The sequence below is a fragment of the Falco peregrinus genome, chromosome 8 (assembly GCF_023634155.1).
Source record: "Falco peregrinus isolate bFalPer1 chromosome 8, bFalPer1.pri, whole genome shotgun sequence".
In the NCBI taxonomy this organism is placed as follows: Eukaryota; Metazoa; Chordata; class Aves; order Falconiformes; family Falconidae; genus Falco; species Falco peregrinus.
In genome coordinates, this window is record NC_073728.1 from 58,361,869 (window position 1) to 58,369,386 (window position 7,518).

Genomic DNA, 7,518 nt, shown 5'->3' on the forward strand with positions numbered 1-7,518 from the left:
GGCAGGAGCTCCCCTCGTTGCTGCCTTGGCTAGGCCTGATGGAAGACGGGGACATGCTTGAATGACTTGACCATTTGGCGTCTACGACCTTGTTGCCTCCAACGAGGTAACTGTAAAAGGTTCCTGTTGGAAGTGGGAGTCCCAAGAGATCTCGGAGGCTGATGCTTTGTAGCACAATGCACAGCTTCTATTATTTCCCCTGTGGCAGCTTATTTGTGAGCAGCGTAGAGATGGGGGTGCACCCTTCAATCACAGAGAAGGCGGCAGTTCCTGGCCCTTATGCAAGCTACAGCCCTCCAAGAAAGTGGCTTGCAGTTGCTGTTGTCCTCATTACTGTCTCACCAGCAGCCCAGTGCACAGAGCATTATAAACCAGTCTGACAGTGTAATGATAAGATCAGCTCAAGGAAAGGAAAAAAAAAAAAAAAAGGTCTTTTGGGGTTGCATATACCAGTATCTGCACTCTGAATGCATTTCTTCAGCTGCTTTGCTCCTTTCATACCACCCCAGAAGTAGGCATAGGAAATCCCTGAGACAGGTTAATGGACACCCCTCCTACCCTGGTCTCCAAATAAGCAATTCAAATTGGCAGCATCTCTCATCAGAGTTGTTAATTCTCCACCATGTGACAGCCTCCGTAACTCCCAGGCTCACCAGGTGGAGAAGAATCACAAAGACTCTCGATTTAAAAACCACTTCTATTTCTGACATGCTTTCAATTATCTGCAAAGGCAACCTATCACTCACATCCCCTCATCCTCTTTACTGATCCCGCCCTGATAACAGCCCTTTGCAGCAGAACACCTTTCACCCAGGCAGGTGTACAAAGACAGCTCTGGGAGAGGAGCGGCTGCCCCAAGAGCAGGCTGTGCTGCAAAGCCGTGGTAGCAGCAGGGGTGGAAACGGAGCCCCAATGTCCATGGCCATATGTCAGCCTGCTGCCACTGCAAGTGCCCCCCAAACATGTGGAGTTGAAGAAAACCACCCGTGTCCTTCCTCCGTTTGGTTCTTCTCGGCCCAGGGATGCAGCTGTGGTGAGAAGAGCCAGAGTGCAACAGCATCACCAGCAGCCACCAGTGCTCATCCCTTCACCTGCCACTACAGGCAGAGTTGTTGACAGGTTATCAAGCAGGGCAAAGCCACTTTCATTGCCCCACAAAACATTTTTCACGTGTCCAGTGCCCCTTTTGGAGAGGAATTCAGGCCATCTGCTATTATAACAATAACCAGATTCAGATTTTTCATCCAAGTGACTGACAAATTGCTGTCCCCAATCATTAGACTCAATTCTTCTTCAGCATCAGAGCCGCGTAGGTGATGAGGGAACCAGGCCCATTCATACCTGGGCACCAGTTAATTACCAGGCACTCAGACGAGCCTGTAACCTTAGGCAAGGTGAGTTAGGAGTGGGAGGCTGAACTATAGCATTGCTGCCGTCTGTTGATTGTACAGTCACACTTAAGCCTGTCCATCAAAACAGGACACCCCACTTGTTCCCATCTCCTTCCACCCACACTTTTCCTACTTCAAGTGGCAAGTCAAGATGAGGTGTTCACGTGTATTCACTGACTAACCTCACCGCTTCAAACTCGGACAACTTCCAGAAAACACTGTTTTGTTCATTCATTTGTTTTTTCCACCTGTTCATTTATGTTCCACACCCCACACACACACAGACCCACCCCCCTGCCCCCCAGTTACCATGAACACAAAGCATGCCTGCAGACCATACCACATCCTGGGGTTGCTACAGGCACCTGCATCCGAGCAGCTTGACAGTCTACATAGATTAAAAGGAGAGAAAGCGTTTCAGACTATCATTTGCACAAGGCCACGTATCAACTTAGCATGAAAAAGCACGAATCTGCTTGTTTCCAACTTACAGCACTGTCTTTTGCCTACAAGGGTCCTTATTCTGCCCCAAAGTGGTTTAAAACTAATTAAAAGTTGAATAAACTATGAGTCTCCATTTGCACTGTGTGTGGGGAAAGTGCTGCAAGACCTAAGCTATGACATTTTTATGTAGTTGGTAAGAGAATAAAGATGTCTTTGAAAGAAAATTGCAACCTTTCATTGAAAAATCCTCTCAGAAAATTGGCATTTTCTGCCTGTCTGTGTTTGATAGAAAATAATTTTCTTGCTAGCGCCTCCTTTGTATAGGTCTGGACATCTGAAAGCCCTCTGGCTAAAAACCTGAAAAAAAGATGGGGGGTGCATGTGTGTGTGTATCTGTGCGTGTGTTCAGCCAAAAATCTTCCATTTGCTATTTTTCAGTGAAAAGTCAACAGCTTGTACAGTACGTCTACCACTTGATCTTGCAGAGACACACAGGATTGATTCTCCATGAGATGCACAAACAGATCTGACACTATGGAGATCAGCACCAGCATTTACTCCTTCATGTAGCTTTGCTCTGTACAATGTGCTGGACCACGGCTTAAAATGAAGTCTATGCTGAAAAAAAGCCCTTGGTCCTGAAATCCACAGGAACAAGGCTGTTAATGAAACCACCAGGTGAAAAAGTGGCTTATGCAGAAATATTCAAGGCTAGATATACTTAGGGAGTGAGCAGATCTTCCACGAGCATTACCTAGCAGACATTTGTAAGAGTGGTAGGAGCGTGATCACATAATTTCCATCCCTCCCCCTGGCACTGAAATCCATCCCGAGGAATCCCAGCTCCAGGTTTGGCTGTTCCCAGCCTGAGGTGTGCTGGGTGGTCGGGCTGATCCCCACCATCTCCAGCCTGGAAGCGCACCCACGGGCAGCCGCTCCAGCACACACTGAGCAAGGCAGCCTTCGTGGGGTGCAAAAAGCAGCATCCAAGTAGCCCTGTAACCATGACAACATCCAGGATCAAAAATACACACATTTCAAACTCCTTGTAGTAAAAAGGAAATATCAATAAAGGATGGAAGGCACTTTCTGCACATTTCCACGTCCCTCATAAGAAAGTCCTTGGGAATATCCTAGCTCTTCAGTATATGCAGATAAAGGCGGCAGAGTCCACATCCAGCACTGACTGCTTCAGGGTCAGTTACTTCTCCGTTCTTTTTTCCAGTTTAAAGAAAGTATCTGGCTCTCTTCATCTCCTTTGCATTTTAACATTCATCTTAATACCTCAGAAAAGTTGTTTTTTCCTCTTTCCTTTTTCTTTCCTTGCAACAACTCCTCCCCCCCCCCCCCCTTCCCCCCATCTTCCTCTTAAAGTGAAACACTGTGTGTGAGGAATGACGGTAATTTTCCTGAGCATACAATGACTGTGATTTGAATGTCAGCCCTGCAAGCATGATTCAATGCAGGATTCACTTTTTACATTCCCCAGCTGCAAAAGAAGTTGTACTGTTACATCAGTTCACCATGCTGATGCTAATAACCCCCCCAGGTCGCTATGGCAACGAGGCTAATTAGAAATAGGCTAATGTTGGGGTTGATCCTCTCAAATTTCTCTAGTGTAGAATGCAACAAGATGGTTAAAGGGTTAATGGACTTGGAACTTCTCACTTCAAGAGAAAATTTGAAAGGGAAGGCTCAAGTGCTGCTCCTTGTGAGCTAAGACCTGAACATTTTGGCATTTACACCAAGCTTGCGTTGACTGTGGCTGGTTTGGAGAACCACGCACATGTGCCAGGATGTGTCAAGACCTCGGCAGAGAGGTCTGTGATCGGGGCGGAGATTCCAGCTCAGCTATCTGAGCACAGACAGAGCACAGCCGATAGCTCCAGGTTGCTCAGCACCCACCTTCTTTTGAAAGGTCTACAAATCAGTCCAGAATAAACCCATCCCTTTTCTCCTGCAACCGCTTCTCAGAACAGTGAAGAAAAGGATCCTCACTGAGTAACTCCATAGGGAAAATACCTGCAAGAGGGCAAAGAGCACAGAGCTTCATTGAAATACCTGTCAGCCACGGAGGGCTTGGTGAGGGGCTTTCAGAGCGCTTTGTTAAAGGGTGTTGTTGAGTGCTGCTGCCCTGTAACAGCAGTGGGAGCATCACGTTGCACTCAAGGGATGGCAGAGTTATTAGGGCTCTCCTCGTCATTTGCATTAGTCAGGATGAGGAAAGCAGACAAGGGTGAAATGGGTAGACAACAGAGCTCTAACCACTGTCAGGATGCTTTTAACATACTCGTCTTGAACAAGACTGACACAAAGTAATGGGGAAAAACTGGGAAAAAAATGTTTGGTCGACCAATATCTTCTGCAGATCTTATCCTTCTGCTGGGCTTTGCCATGAATATTACGGTGCCTCCAGCTTTGTGTAGGACCCCGGTGTGACAATGGGTAGGACCTTGCACTCAAGTTACCAAGTCACAAAACAGTGAGGCTCTTCATCTGCATGGCATAAGGATGCTGCAAGGATAAGTTCAGCACTGGTGGTGTCTGAAGCTAAATAAACAGAGAGGCTTTGCACCTATTACTCCTATTCTTGTCAGGTTTTTAGGTAACATTCTAATTGTAGTACTGCCAGTTCTGCACTCTTTTGAAGAACTACAGAATGTGCTGAGGTCTGATTTCCCTTTAAAACACATTTTAAAAGAGGAAACCTGTGAAATTACAGTTCATATTTCCTATAAAGGTCTTGAAACTTCAGGTAAGGAAAAGAAACTTAGTATTTTTTAAGTTTGGCTATTGAAAGGCAGAGATTGCAGCTTTATAACATCAAAACCTCTTTCATCAGAAACAGAGCTAGCTATTATTACTGTAAATGCCAGTAGAATTTCAGAGGAGTTGTAGCAAATCCATCAAAACATACATTTAAGTCCCATTCCACCTCTCAACAGGGTCAGTGACAGTTTCGCACCTGATGGGAGAAGCAGCAAGCTGCTCTGGTCCGTGGTACCAGGAAGGGCACATGCACATACCTCACACAGAGGCATCATGTCTGAAGCGGTTCTTCTACATTGTGTTTAATTAATGCATCTTTCTCTGACCAAAGAAACTGGCAGGGTTCCAGCATGTTAAAACTGGAGTGAAGAGAGCTGGCTGTTCTGTAGTCAAGGCAGAAATGAACGAGAAATTTTCCAAACTGAAATTACAATTAAATTTTGCAGTGCAGCCACTGAGTTGGGCTCAGACTCAAGAGGCCAGCTGATCACAGGCAGTCAAGCAAGCGCATCTGAAGATGCCACCAGGCCTCAGCTAACTTGTGAGAATAGACTTAATCCATTGCAATGTGAGATAAAATGGATTAGTTTACACCAATGCTGAAGAAGAGCTAGAAGTGAGCAGACAGTAATTTCTTATAGCTGAGCTGAAGGCACGCTATCTTCTGGAAATGCCGTGACCTCAGAGCTTGACAGCACAAGCATCCCCCGAGACAGCTAGAGCTTTATTTTCCATTCTGCTTCTGGCGTCTGTAGCACCTCAGTCTGGGCACTTTTCTCCCTTCCTTTCCCACCATTTCTCTCATCTTATAATGGCACAGCAGTAGCAGCTGTCTCCTACAAGGTGCTCTACAAACCCTAGCAACGTCGGGCCTCTAGGTACTACTGTAATACAAGTAATAAATAAAGGACCTGAGTTACTCGGTGACACAGAAGCTGGAAACAGTGAGTTGAACCTATTTTCCCTCCTATTACAGAACGGACTGCTTGCAGCGTGGCGCTCTCCTCCTTGCTAGAGCACCTGCAGTGCTGCTTCCAACACGCTCCCAGGCGGTGGAGGCAGCCGTGCAGGCACCACCTCTCCCACCCACGAACGATGCAGCAACACGTGTGCAGCTACAGCTGTCAAACATCAAGAGAAATTATTAAAAATACAATGCCCCAAGCTATGCCTGTTACTGGATATCCTTTAGGGCTTATTGTTCTAGTTGGCCTGGGGTGACTGAATCTTTTGAATTTTAGATTCTTGTTGAGATTTGACAGGCTCTGCAGAAATTGTGAAGCCTTCAAGCTGCAGCTCAGGTCTGACTAGAGCCATTGGCCCTTTTAGTCTTTTAAATGTTTGTTGAAGACGTGTAGGTCATTGCAGAGGGTTTTTTGTGTTGGACCTTTGAATTGCTATACGTTGCTGTGGCTTACCGCAAAGAGAGGCCATGGAGTGTGGGTGAAAGCAGAGCCCAGGAGCAGCAAGCCTGTGCTTTGACTCCTGAATAGGAAATCCTCAAGCACAAGCACTGCTTTAATTAGTGGTTCCTCCTCCACCTCTCCCCTTTGCACCCAGGCAGGAGGAGAGGCTTTTGTACCATTTCAGGCAGACCGCTCAGGTGTCTGAATCAGAAGATCAACCCTTTTTCACTGCCCACAAAAAGCAAAGAGCAAATCAAAGCTGCGGTCCAGGCTGCCATAGCTGAAGCATGATTCACAGTCTCGGGGAATGTAAATACACCTTTCCCAAGTAAATTATACACAGATTCAATCCCTTGATCTCTAAAGGTGGCACAGGCAGCAGCCCTGCCTCCTCTTCTGCATCCCCTGGGAACAGGAACAGGACAAAGCATTTTCCTCCCTGTGCCCCTTGCAGCAGCCAAGGGTGGGTGATGGACGCAGAGCAGCACGTACAGGGAGCAACCTCCTGCCCTGCTCAGACAAAAACAGGCCACAGAAGGGACAACCTGTTGTTATCCAGGGCTGGTTTGAGTGAGGGGGGAACTTTCCTGGTAAAGTAATGCAACACCCCCCGCTTTGTGCAGAATGGAATTTGAAGCAAGATGAATTTAAAGCGTCAAGAATTATTTGACTATTACCAGTCTAAGCCTATTTTCAGGCTCAGGGGAAACTCCAACATATCTGTAGTTGCCTGTGACTCAAGGGTTAAGAAAAAATTATTAGCACAATCACATTTTAACATGTGATTTAAAATAGCCCTTCATTTTCTGCTCCTCTCAACAGGCTGTTTCAGGTTTTTTCCTAGCAGGTATAGTTTGCATGTGAAATTGAAAGCAGACTGGTTTAAAAAAATAATAAAATAGTCATCCCCAAGCCACAGCTCTCTGCCCACTCGGGAACAGTGTGCTCCTGCCAGGCTGTGCTCTCTCAGCTAATGTGCCACCTGATGAACGTGAAAGATTAATGTACCCTGCCCAGAGACAGAAGAGTGAACATCAGGGACCTCATTTAGAAAACTCAGCGTCTGCTCGCTCTCCCACCGTGTCTCTTCTCCTTGTGATGGGTTATGTTCTCAGAAGAGGCTCACATGTCATGGGACAACGGGCTGACCCTGGGGACAAGCAGAATCACCTAAAAAATCCTGGAAGATTTTTTATATATATGTATATGGTATAATTTCTAAGGAAACTAGAAGGAAGCATCCCCAAACCATAACTCCAAGTCCCACAGCCTCCAGCATCCAGCCTTTCTCCTTCTGGCTGGAAGGGCAGCTCCTGGGGGCAGGCTTTGCCCCCTGCACTGCGTGCAGCGTCTGTGCAGCACCTGGCACCATTAGGTGCGGTACCCTGCAGAGCTAACACTATCCCCATCAGACAGGGCAACAGCATCCCAGGCATCAGCAAGGTATGTATATTCACCTAGCAACTCCCGCACTAAAACACAATGCTTTTTCTTAGACAATAGAATTA